General features: G+C 43.7%; 1 protein-coding gene across 5 annotated transcripts in view; it reads right to left on the bottom strand.

The window, feature by feature from the left end:
• ERBB4 (erb-b2 receptor tyrosine kinase 4) overlaps window positions 1–14,021 on the bottom strand; it is a 972,415-nt gene that overhangs the window by 112,261 nt on the left and 846,133 nt on the right. The window lies entirely within an intron of this gene.

Below are 14,021 nucleotides of genomic sequence, written 5' to 3' on the forward strand. Positions count from 1 at the left end.
AGCATTTTTATTCTTTTGGCACAGAATTCCCCCAGGGGTATGTTTTATATTCGATGAGTCTAAGAAGCCCTTACATGGACAATAATGTTCTCTTTCAGATGTCAGTCAAACTATTTACTAATGTAGCCTGCACTAAATAACTGAACTGAGCAATTTTATTATTGCATTCATACAGTAACATTAGAAAAATAGTTTGTTAGCTATAAGTGAACTCCACTGTGGGGGTTTACATCATTCCAGTGACCGCCATGTTTTCTCTTATTGCAGACTGGAATTTTCAAAAAAGCTTAAGAGAATTACGCACCCAACTCTCACTGGAATTCCAATGGTTAACTTTACAGCAATGTTGGTAGTGTCATTTCTCTCTACCTGTACGTGTCTATAGCTGGTAATGATACATGTAGGTAACATTAATCGAGATAGAAACAACATGAAGGATAGATTGGATCCTGGGAGGTTATTAAAAGGCTGTAATTTCAATTCAAATCCCTGTGACTGTACAACTTGGGAGACCAAACTTGAGTCATACTGACTCTAATGAGAAATGACAAGCCTCGTAAAACCATCCGTAACTTTCCTTTTAAATAGCATGCTGTTCTGATAAATGAAATTGTTTTACATCCCTTTGCCAATCTCCAGTAATGCTGGTTCGATTTCAGAATTCATTCTTTAATTGTGATGCTATTTGAGGAAGAAGCGTGTCCAAATGCCAGCATAAACGAGTACCACAGATGTGATGGATAAAAAATGGAGCTTGCTCTGCACAAAGATTTCTATATATACACATAGATTCAATTAAATATGTTTACCTAGGTCTCAATCCTACAGCCAGCTCACCAAACTGATCTCCTCTGACTTTCCACAGAGCTGCCTGTGAACAGAGAGGTCTACCTGCACCGAGCCAGTTGCAAGGGCCTTGAATACCAAAACATTCAGACAAACTTTTGTTTTTCCTCCTTTAATTGCATGCTGGGAGGAGCTAAAGAGCCATCTGGCTCTGTACGGTACATGAACACTTTGGAACAGGACTAATTATGTGGCAGTTCAATGCATGGCTACTTTAGAGATTGCTGATGTCAGAGCTGAAAGGTTATCTTGTTTTTTTTCTCTCTCTCTAGAGAAGCAGATAAGATGCTGAGCAATAAGCTAGGGGTTTTTGTTGTAGAAACAGAAGACACCTACGCAGAGGTACCTGCATGTTCATTATGAGTCTCTACTGACTGGTACAAACTTAAAAAAAAACCAACAGTATATTAAAGATCTGTTGATGCTAAAATACCTGCTGTTCTTAACTACCTCTGAGTACAGATATGCAACTGGGCTCAAAATACCCATTACCTCTCAAAGCATTGAAAGATTAGATTTCACATTATATAGTAGGCTGCTTATGAGCCTCTTCTAACCATTTCTGACAAGTGTTGGTTCTTTGTATCAATCAACACTGGACCACAAATTCCTTTTATTTATTTATTTTTAGAAGAGAATTACATACCGGTGGGGGATCTGCACCTGAGTATTTAAAGATATGCAAAATCAGATGGTACAACTCTGAATATGGATATTAATATCTACAATATTCACATTTTTATGTGGGTTTTTCACAGTAGTTAACAAGCATAGACTTAAATATTCTTGGATATGCCTACCCACTTCTTTGGCCTGACAGAAGAGGATGAGAGGGAAATTAGTGACAGAAATAAAAAGAAAGAAAGCATGTGTATGTCGGAAAGGATGAGGTGTGGCATATATAGAAGACAAACAGACTTAGGGCCTGCTTTTAAAACAGTATTTCACATGTATTTAGATGAGCCCAAAGCTTAAAGATTTGTCAGAATATTGGAATCAATCTGCATCACTTGTTTTATGGTCAACTAAACTAGAATACTGTGAGTTGAATTTGGCATGTGTAACACTGGGATATCATCTCAATGTGAAGCAGTAATATTTTTCACTTGACTAGTGCCTTTTGTCTGAGGATCTTAAAGTGCTTTATGTCATTAAGGTTCACCACACCCTGGTTTGGTGGAGGGAGTTTAACTGACCTGTCAGAGCTCACACCAAAAGCTTTGTGGCAAAGCCAGCAATGAAATCCAGTTCCTCCTAGGCTTGGTCCCATATGTTATCATGAGACCATCCATCCACCCTTGATGAGCCTTGCAATCCAAGATGACACCAGAGAGCAGACCGCACTGCCAAAGGAACCCCAGCAGCTGGCTAACTTCAGTATGGATTTCTGCTTAAACAGCAATGACTAGATGCGGTCCATTGCTTGAAATTTAAAGTGATCTTTCTCAACTTTCATTCAACTCTAGAACTTATAAATGGTGTTAATGTGCCAGATTAAAAGTATATTTGCCTGTCATTGTTGTATGTAACCTAGAAGGACCATGTGATTTTCATGAGAAACCAGGGAACTCCTCATGCTGGATTACATATAGGAGTAGACTGTGTAATAGAGAATTGCCCAAGATCACGTATTTACCTTACGTGCCTGAGGATTTTTCAGCTTGTTGACACGCGTCAGTTGCAAGATGCTATACATGGCTCCTCTTGCATGATTCCTGCCCTATGCAAAAATCTGAGATGCATATGATTTCTTAGATTTCAGTTTGCTAAATCTGGGCAAATTACAAGACAGAACCACATTTGTCACAGGAAACAATGACAGAATGATGGTCTTTAGCAAGCACATATATTCCGGATTATTGTGTGTAATTTCTTTCTTCATTTACCACGCAAAACAACAAGAGCCCTAACACTAAGATATTAATAGAGAAATGTGAGATGCATGAAGATACACGCAAACGAGGAACTAGAAGTGTGGAATGAATGTGCTTGGAAGGAACACGGTATGTTACAGACAGCCAGATAAGAACGAGTGAAACGATGCAGAGATGAGTAACATTGAAATGGTCCCTGAAATCGATCACAGGCATTCCTAACACATCCAATCACTGCAGTATCTAAATTCCTCCCCACCCACAACTAATGATTGTTATTACGTTTATCTAAGAGGTCTGTGCTCTTATTATTATTGCTTGTATTGCATTAGCGTTGAGACCATACTTCCAAGTCCTTTTAAACTGAAGGGATTGCATTCATTATTTTATTTCCTTTCCTTTCCTCTCTCTTCTTGTCCTATTTGCATTCATCAGTTTATGCTGCTGTGGGAAGGCTCTCTCAAAGAAGTGGGCTCTCCATCCTATCCTGAAAACAGCCAGCTGTTTGCCAGAAACCTTAACAGAGTCCTTGGCCTGTGGTTCGATGCACTGTATGAGCATTTTGGATATTACAACAATCGAGCCTCAGGATACCAGGGGTCCATAGTAGGTAGCTCTAATATGCGAGTCACAAGGAATGTTCTTTCTGCCCTTAAGAGTTTTTTCTATACTCAACTCAACTGGAAGCATCTCTTTACATACCCTACTAAAGTCTCAGAGAGGAAATCAAAGGCAAGTCAGAGGGAGGTCAACACATATACAAACAACTGGAAGAAAAATTACTAGATGTAGAAAACTACCAATGTGGACAATCAGGATGTACAAGGGCGGAGAAGACCAGGAGAAACTCCCATCACAGCTGGGAATGGAAGGTATAGATTCTCTCTACTGCTCCAGACCATGTAACCCACTGTGTGCATATAGAATCTGTAAGGGCACTGCATGTGGCTAGGAGAGAACTGCCCTCGCTCAGGAGTAGCATAGGGACTGGTTAAACAGCCCTATGCCGATCCCCCTACTATAGACAAAGGTGTCTTCTTGCCCATGTCACAACAAAGATTCTGGGCTGTTCCAGACTGCAGCTTAGTCCATTGGCAGCCTTGGGGAGCATACAATAAATTAGAGCAGCCCCAATGGCTATTTGTGCTGGGAACTACACCACTCCCAAGCTGACCCAGAATCAAGGCAGCACAAAAAAGTGACTAAAAGCTACCTTTACTCCCACCTGCTTGAGCTTCATGTTCTGTGCTGCACCTCCCAAGGAGGCACAGCAGAGAATGAGATGCCAAGTCTGTAAGGCCAAAGCAGAAGATTACCAAATAAAGTAATCAAAAAATTCAAGACAGAAAGGAGGGAAACACAAAAAAGAAAAGAATGAAAAAATCATCCACGTTGACCTCAACAGGGCCAAGATTTCACCTGTAGACCGTTACACGTTTACAAAAAACACACAGAGAATAATACAGAATTTAAGTTCCTTCAAATATAAAAAGAGAAGCTTGATGACAGTAGAGGATGCTAAACTAAGGAACTGAATGGTTTCTTTGCCTTGTTCAGCAAGGAAAATAGCCCAGCAGCAGAGATCAGTTTTCTGGAGGGATAAAATGAAAAAGCTACTAAAAAGGTGTCATAGTAAGACAGGTTAAAACAAAGTGATACCAATTAAAACAGAGGGGGCTTTAGGACTGGATAGCCCCGTAGCCTATGAGTCTAAACAGAAGTGGAATAAATAAAACACATTATTTGTATTTCTCATTGGCTGTAGAGATTGCGAAAAAGCTTGCAGAGTAGTGAAGCAAATTTATGTCTTAGGCCTGCTCTACACTGTGGGGGGCAGGGGGAATCGACCTAAGATACGCAACTTCAGCTATGAGAATAGCGTAGTTGAAGTCGACGTATCTTAGGTCAACTTACCTCACATCCTCATGGCACAGGGTTGACTGCCGCCACTCCCCTGTTGACTCCACTTCTGCCTCTCACCGCGGTGGAGTACAGGAGTCGATGGCAGAGCAATCGGGGATCGATTTATCGTGCCTTCACTACACCATTCCAGCGGGTAGTGTAGACATACCCTTAGACTGCTGCCTTTGTTTTTTACAGAATCATAGAACTTCACGGTTAGAAAGGACTGCAAGGGTCACCTAGTCCAAATCACTGCCCAACTGCAGGATTTGTTGTGTCTAAACCATCCAAGACAGAAGGCTATCCAGCCCATAGGTGCAGAAATTAGGATCCCACCTGCTGGCCCTGCGTCCAGCGCTCTGCTCCTGACCCCGCACATTGAGTTCCAGTTGCTGGCCCCATGCCCAGGTCTCCTTGCCCCCCCACAAGCTGTGGCCCCAGCCTCACCTCTCTTACCCTTGTCTGCTCCCCTCCCCTCCTGGAGCCACGGCCCTGTTCCTGGCACCAGCTCTAAGTGATGCGGGGTGAGGTGCAGACAGGGAAAAGGGAGGCACAAGGTAAAAAGTTTGAGGACCACCACTTTACAGTTTTGCTGGCTTTCAGCTCCCCCACTATAAAAAGAAAAGGAGTACTTTGGAGACTAACCAATTTATTTGAGCATGAGCTTTCCTGAGCTACAGCTCACTTCAGCTCACGAAAGCTCATGCTCAAATAAATTGGTTGGTCTCTAAGGTGCCACAAGTCCTCCTTTTCTTTTTGCGAATCCCGACTAACCCGGCTGCTCCTCTGAAACCCACTATAAAAAGTGTTCCAGCGCCACTGATCCAATCTCATTTTGAAAACCTGCAGTGAAGGAGTTTCCGCAACCTCCCAAGGCAGTCTTTCCACTGTCCTACTCTTCTTACAGTTAGGAGTTTTTCCTGAGATTTAATCTATATCTGCTCTGCTGAAGTTTGAACCCATTGCCTCTTGTCCTGCCCTCTGTGGCAAAAGAGAACAAGTTTTCTCCGTCTTTTTTATGGCATTCTTTCAAGTATTTGAAGACTGCTATCATATCCTCTTAATCTCCTCTTTTCCATCCTAAACATACAGTTCCTTCAGCCTTGGCTCATATGGCTTGTATTCCATCCCTTCGATCTTCTTTGGCGCTCACTGCTGGATCCTTTCCAGTTTCGCTCCATTCTTGCTATGCATTGGTGACCAAAACTGGACACAGTACTCCAGCTGAGGCCTAACCAGCGCCGAGTAGAGTGGTACTGTCATCTCCCATGACTTGCATGCTATGCCTCTGTTAATGCAACCTAAAATTGCATTTGTTTTTTCCCCCAAAACAGCTGATTCATGTTGAGGTTGTGGTCTACCACAGCTCCCAGATCCTCTCAGCAGCGCTGCTGGCAAGTTAGTTTTCTCCCAGTCCGTATTTGTGCATTTGGTTTTTCTTCCCTGAGTGTATCACCTGACATTTGTCTTTGCTGAATTTCATTTTGTTGCCTATAGCCCAGTTCTCCAATTTATCAAGATCTCTCTGAATTTTAGCTCTATCCTCCAAAGCACTGGCAACCACACTCCAACTTTGTATCATCTGCAGACTTGATCAGTATGCTCTCTATACCTATGGCTAGGTCATTAATAAAGATGTTAAACAACATCAGACCCAGAACAGATCCCTGTGGAACCCCACTTGAGATCTCCTTCCAATCTGACATCATTCCATTCATAGCTACTCTTTGTTTGCAGTTGTTTAACCAATTATGTATCCACTTAATGGTAGTTCTGCCGAGCCTGCATTTCTCCAGCTTACTGATCAGAATGTCATGTAGGACTGTATCAAAAGCCTTGCTGAAGTCTAGGTATATTGTGTCCACCACATTCTCCCTATCCACCAAGTCAGTTTTGCACTTCAGCAAGCGTGTAGCAGTAGAGAGGATTCTTTGATGAATGAAAGTGCCATGAAAAGTACACAATGAAAGTTAATGCATTTAGAATAAGTGCACTGTTAATGAGTGTCAACTTGTGCAAAGTGGTTTCAGTTTAATAGGAGGGAGATGTTAAAGTGCCTGATTTACAGTGGAGTAGGGGCTTATAAGGAAGAGCTCCTCAGACTTAATGAGGCCAACCTGTCCTGCACCCAGGAATAATGTCAGAAAATGCTTCTCAATAAGGGCTTGTTTAACTATTTTCCATGCATTTACCAATCATTTATTCCTGGCTTATGTTCTTCTGTCTTTTTTTCTGAGATTTAGAGGAAAAATAGCTACAGACTAAAAGGTCTGGAAAACAAATTAACCACCAGATCCTCAGCTGGGATAAATCAGTTTCACTCCACTGACTTCAGTGCCAGTTTAGGATCTGGTCCTAAAAGAAAAACCCAGAGCAGCCACAGCAAGGTTGATGAATGTAATGAAGAGAAATTTTCATCAAGCCTTTTTAAACCCCAGGTCTAGCTCTTGATTTCTACGGCACTGAGCAGCACACTGTCTTCACTTAGAGCGACAATGCCCAATTTTACCTGGAAGCACAGACCTGGATAGGGTCCTGCAAGAATTGCAGCTTCTATGTTTGGGAGAATGCAGCACCTGACAGCACAATTCTGCTCTGGTCGGAGTTCAGATGAAAAGGGGTGAGGAGAGACAGGGTGTTGGTTGAGCTATGCTCTTCTCACCACATGTGCTGGCCTCATGGGGTAACATATATTGCCCACCTGAAAAAGCCATAGCAGTCTATGAACTGAGACACTTCTAAAAGCAGTATGCCTCCTGTTGCTTCCCTTGAGGTGCTCCGTTCCCCAATGCGGTGCCATACCTAAATGCCACCATTGAGCCTTTCATTAGTAAATAACAGCAATGAGAAGAGACAAAAAGACACTAATGTATATAGGACCTAACCCTCTACCACTTGCTCAGGCAAAATTCCCCTCGATAAGTTTTGTCTTAGCATGGCACACAGGATTAAGTCCAAAGAACTTAGTTCTTCCTTTTATATCCAACAATACAAACATACTTCCTTTCTTTCCCATAAAATGTAGTATTCTGGGGTGATATTCTCACACACAGAAAATAAATCTGTATTCACTACACGGGTTGGGAGAGAGAGATAAACGAAAATAATTACACTCCGCTAATAGAGCTGTCAGAATAAAGCTCTCTCACAATTTCCATTATCAACCGTCTTTGCCTTCCTATTTTTATATTTTTAAAATTAAATGTCAAAATTAGCATTCGCTTTACAGAGTATAATGCATGCCCTGCCCCATGGAGAATACAGTTTTACAAAGTTAGAACAAAATATGGGAGAAAAGTTGAAGAGAGTGAGGACAGACTATGAAGAAGGAAGGAAGGAAATACGGTGTAGCTGGAAGAAATGGAATGTGAAGAGGAAAGAAGAGGTGGGAGCAGGCCTCAGTAGTCAGGAAGTGAGATATTGTTCTTCATAGAGGGGGAAGTGCAAAAGAAGGCATCATGGAAGGGACTAAGGGAGCTGTAAGACAAGAGGGATGGGGAGAACATTGGGAGTGGATTGGCAATGTAGTGCCTTCAAAATGAAATGTAGTGTACAAGGCAGTCTGTGTCCAAGGATGTGTTCATGTCTATGAATGCGTAAAAATATAAATATAGCCACCAAACCCAGCACCATTATTTAAGTTTTTTTTCCAGACAGGCCTGTTCCTCAGATGAAAAGTTATGGGTCATTAGCCTAGAATGTGAATGTGAACACTTTCAGGTTAAAAATAATGCATTCCTCATTAAAATACATAGAACTCCGTTACGTGCTCCTCTTGCAGTGTGTGTATCACCTACAGCACACGAATCCTGATTTACCGATATCAGACCCAAGACAATAGTTAGATTCAATTGGGTAAGAAAAGAACAGTGTGGAAGTCTACATCTCATTGGTTTCATCAGAGACTCAACGTAATAGGCTAGATACCCTTTCTCCCACAGATCATCTCTCAATCCAGGGGCAGTCACAGTGATTTCAATAAAAAGAAAAGGAGGACTCGTGGCACCTTCGAGACTAACCCATTTATTTGAGCATAAGCTTTCATGAGCTACAGCTCACTTCGTCGGACGCGATGAAGTGAGCTGTAGCTCACGAAAGCTTATGCTCAAATAAATGGGTTAGTCTCGAAGGTGCCACTAGTCCTCCTTTTCTTTTTGCGAATACAGACTAACATGGCTGCTACTCTGAAACCAGTGATTTCAATGAGACTACTCACAGACTAATATACTAATCAATAAAAGCGGCAAAGAGTCCTGTGGCACCTTATAGACTAACAGACGTATTGGAGCATAAGCTTTTGTGGGTGAATACCCACTTCGTCAGATGCATGTAGTGGAAATTTCCGGAGGCAGGTATACATATACAAGCAAGAATCAGGCTAGGGATAACGAGGTTAGTTCAATCAGGGAGGATGAGGCCCTCTTCTAGCAGTTGAGGTGTGAACACCAAAGGAGGAGAAACTGCTTTTGTAGTTGGCGAGCCATTCGCAGTCCTTGTTTAATCCTGAGTTGATGGTGTCAAATTTGCAAATGAACTGAAGCTCAGCAGTTTCTCTTTGAAGTCTGGTCCTGAAGTTTTTTTGCTGCAGGATGGCTACCTTTAAAAGGTGCCACGGAACTCTTTGCTGCTTTTACAGATCCAGACTAACACGGCTACACCTCTGATGCTTGATCCTATTCAATGTGAGTAAAGGTATCCATTCTGAACCTATTTCAATGAAGGATGAACGGACCAGGGAGAATAAAAGAACCAACCCAAACTATTTCCACAGTGCAAACCAAACCTAGATCTTCTTCGAGCAGAAATAGGCCAGAGTTGCACATTTCATATCAGGACTCTCTATTAGGGTTTCCAACTGTCTAATCGCACAAACCAAAACATCCTTGCCCTGCCCCTGCCCTGCCCCCTTCTATGAGGCCCTGCCCCTTGCTCACTCCATCCCCGCTCTCTGCGTCACTCACTCTCCCCCACCCTCACTCACTTTCACCAGGCTGGGACGGGGGTTGCGGTTTGGGTTAGGGAGGGGGTGCAGGCTCTGGGCTGGTGGGTAGGGTTGAGGAGTTTGGAGTGTGGGAGGGTGTCCAGGCTGAGCCTGGGGCAGGGGAGCAGGCTCTGGGAGCGAGTTGCCGGAGGGGGCTCAGGGCTGAGGCAGCGGGTTGGGGTGCAGGAGGCGTTTGGGGTGTGGGCTCTGGGATGGAGTTTGGATGCAGGAGGGGTCACAGGGCTGGGGGTTGGGGTGCCAGAGGGGGTCAAGGTATGGGCTCTGGGAGGCAGTTTGGGTGCAGGAGGGGGCTCAGGGATGGGGGAGGGGTTTGAGGAATGGGAGGGGGTGAGGGATCCCGTTGGGGGTGGAGATTCTGGGCTGGGGCCAGGGATGAGGGGTTTCGGGTGAAGGAGGGGGCTCTTGGCTGGGGCCCTGGGGTTCGAAGTACAGGAGGGAGCTCAGGACTGGGGCACGAATGGGCGTGTGGGCTGAGGGAGGGAGTTTGGGTGTAGGAGGGGGCTCAGGGCTGGGTGCGGGAGGGGTTTTGGAGTGCAGGCTCTGTGAGGGAGTTTGGGTGTGGAAGGGATCTCAGGGATGGAGCAGGGGTTTGGGGTGTGGGCTCCGGCCAGGCGGCGTTTACTTCAGGCGGTGGTCAGGTGGCTCTGTGTGCTGCCCCGTCTGCAGGCACCGCCCCCGCTGTTCTCCTTGGCCACAGTTCCTGACCAATGGGAGCTGTGGAGTCAGTGCTCAGGGCAGGGGCAGTGCGCAGAGACCCCCCTGGTCGCCTCTGAGCCCAGTAGCCAGACATGCTAGTCACTTCCGGGAGCCACATGGAGCCAGGGCAGGTAGGGAGCTTGCCTTAGCCCTGCTGTGTCACTGACCACAGTTTTATTGGACTATTAAAATCTCCTGGATTGGTTTCAGGAGCCACCGGGAGATCATTTCAAATTCCAGGAGACTCCCAGCCAATCCGGGAGGGTTGGCAACCCTTCTCTCTACCGTAAGCTTGGAAATGTTTTTTGCCCCAGCGTGTTGGGTTGTCCTATTAGTGATCTAGGGCTCAAAGTTCACATCTGAATCCACATGTGAATTTCCTCAAAGCTTCTGGCTTTTAGATCTGTGATTTGAGCCAATCTCTAGGTTTGAAAAAATGCACATTTCTCTCTCTCCCTCTTTTTAAAATGTATTTGCACTGAGTGGACAAGTCGTCAGGCGGTGAAGCTGGCATAGCTCTACTAAGCCAAAACATGGGCCAGATTCTCAGCTGGTCCAAACAACACCAAGAGCAAAACAAACAACTATACGCATAGTCTCTCCAAGGTGGGCAAAACCAGGAAGTACTGGATGTCACAAGATTTCCAGCTAGAATTCCAGATCAGAAAGATTCAAATAATATTTTAATAAATCACCAGACCTGTCAAATGTTCACCCATGGCTCTGAACATAGTTATTTTTATATTCAGAATGATGTGGTAAATTCTAACATATAAAACCCTAAATTCCAAGCTAGCTAAGGAATCACCCCCTCTTCATGTCATACTGCCAGAAGAAGGGCTCATCAGGGAAGCTCAAGATGGAACTCCCTCAATATGAAGGAGAGAAGTGTATGCAAGGCATTCTTTTTGACTTCTCTTGCCTTGACTTTAGGGGGCTTCTCTGTGGGCACAGTCATCTGACTGCAAGAAGCTCATTGCAGCATCAGGGGCTAAGGTTTTCTCCTTTTACAAAAGAACTGATTGAGGCATGCGTATCCGTCCAGTTACTATTTGTTTTCTTTAAAAAAAAGGTCTAAAATCTGATAGGCCCTATTTTCCTGAGGTAGAAAATGGGCACAAAGTAATTTAAGATATGATTGCAGAAGAAGGCATCTGCAGGGTTTTTATATTTCTCCAGATTTTTTCCTAACCCTATGGCATTTCACTTGCTATCTGTCAACACCAACCTCAGCTCAGAAATATTTCTTCTATTTTAGTAGCAGTAAAGCCTCACTGATAGAAATTTAAGTTATTTTATGTGTGTGTTGCATTTACTCTTTCTAGGGAGGTAGGATGGTCCAGCAGTAAGGTGACCAGATAGCAAGTGTGAAAAGTTGAGGAAGTGGGTGGCGGGGCAATAAGTGCCTATATAAGATAAAGCCCCAAATATCAGGACTGTCCCCATAAAATTGGGACATCTGGTCACCCAGTCCAGTGGTTAGCACTAGCCTGAGACTCATGAGACCAGGGGACCTGCTCTGCCACAGACTGTCTGTGTGACATTGGCCTCTCAATGCCACAGTTCCTCATGTATAAAATGGGGATACTTTCCTTCCTAATGGGGATGTTGTAGGGTAAATACACGAAGAATTATGAGGCACTAATAAAGTAATGCAGGCAGTGAAAGAGTGCCTGGCGAAGAACGGTATTATCCCTTTAAGGGACAGGCTGGAGCCTGCAGCCAGGGGTTAATCAACAAGGCCCTAGGCTGAGTGATATAAAAACAGGAACAGGAAGCAGAGTGAGGGGAGAGGGGAATGGAGTGTGGTGGAGAAGCTGGGGAAGTTGCTCCCCAGTGGCAGAGACTTGGATGTAGACTATAAATTTGGGATCCCTGAGCCTGGGGCCTGATGAAATTATTATTGTTGTGATTCCTAGAATGAAGAACTGATCGCTGCAATGATTCAAGGGCTGAAGCCTTATTAAAAGGGACATGGCCACTAGTTCATGTGTCCAGGCGTCTCCTTGCACTAGGCTGCCTTATTGAAAGCTATTGCTGCTCCACTTGGGGAAATGAAGCCGTGGTGCCACGCCAGACTTCAAAGGGGCACTCAGTTAGCATAGATTGCATCAATCATGATGAAAAATGCATGATTCTATGTATATCTACGTACCAGAGCTATGCTCAAAAACACAGTTGCACGGCCCTGAGGACTTCAGCTTCCAGCTCGAGTTTATTTTTGTGACCTACGCACAACTGAATGTACCAGAGAATGCACAAGTTGGCATAAGTAAAAGGGGACTTCTCTTTTGCCTTTCAAGTCAAGCTATTTCACCAGGTGGACCAGTGGTGCACATTAGAGTAATGCACAGAGATGTGACCACTACCTCATTTCATTAAGGAGGAATGACGACACAACGCCGTACACTGTACAACCTTAGCACTGAGCTGGCATTGTAACTTCAAGGCAAAGCTCTCCTGACATCAAACCACAAGAGCAAAGCCTGAATTATTTGTGTAGCCCCCAGACCCTGGACACAGACAAATTATTATAACCACCCTCTGCACAGACAGCCTCATGACTTCTGATTCCGAAGCAGCCTTCATTCCCAAATGTCCCGAAATTCAGTTACTGCCCCTTTTCAGGTTCCCTCCTAATGTTTCATTTCCCCTTCTCCCCATCCCTCTGCCAATTTCCCCCTGTGTTTACAACAAGTTATGTTTATTATTAGTTGAGCACTGAGAGGGATGCTGTTCAGGACACACAGAGAGGATCCCTGCCTTAAGGAATTTACAGCGTAAGTAATTCAACATGAGCCTGGTTGCAAAGACGGTTCCTGATCCCATTACAGCACATAGAATCATAAAATATCAGGGTTGGACGGGACCTCAGGAGGTCATCTAGTCCAACCCCCTGCTCAAAGCAGGGCCAATTCCCAATTTTTGTCCCAGATCCCTAAATGGTTCCCTCAGGGACTGAACTCACAACTCTGGGTTTAGCAGGCCAATGCTCAAATCACTGAGCTATCCTTCCCCTCAAAAGTTTGGAGAACATCCTCCAGTTCTGGGCACAGGCAGGCAAAGTTTTGGTGTAAAACAGTTTTCTGTCAGAAAATGCCATTTTGAAACTGAAGTTTTTAGCAAAATTGTATTGATTTAGACACAACTGCATTTTGAAAAAAAAAAATTGGAAAAGAACACTTCAGAAACACTGCCACTTTTTGCCATTTTCAGAAGCAAAGGTATCAAATTTTTATTTCAAAATGACACTTTGTTCAGAAATGTGTTATATTAAAAATTAAAAAGGTTTGAAATCTATGCAAAACATTTCCAATTTATCAAAACAAAATATTTTAGTTGATACTTTCTTTGAATTTTTTTTTACCAAAAAAAATAATTTGGGGTTTTTCTTCTGATTTGGGATGATTTTTATTTTGAAATCTTAAAAATTTTCCATTGGCCAGAAAATCCATTTTCCAACCAGCTCTAGCTAGGAGCTAATAATTTGTTGCTGGATGGTAGGCTATAATTGGTCACTTTATATTATATGAGCCTCTCTCTCTTTAACTATCTTGCAGCATTGACAATTGGTAAATAAAACCAAAAGCACTGAGGATTTAGACCAAATGATCCAATACAGGCAAAGGTACAGACTCAAGTTAGAAGAAGGTCATAGGATGCAGAAAGAAAACCAGGACCACAGTGAGAATTGCTGCATA

Source organism: Lepidochelys kempii, chromosome 11 (genome assembly GCF_965140265.1).
Source record: "Lepidochelys kempii isolate rLepKem1 chromosome 11, rLepKem1.hap2, whole genome shotgun sequence".
Lineage (NCBI taxonomy): Eukaryota > Metazoa > Chordata > Testudines > Cheloniidae > Lepidochelys > Lepidochelys kempii.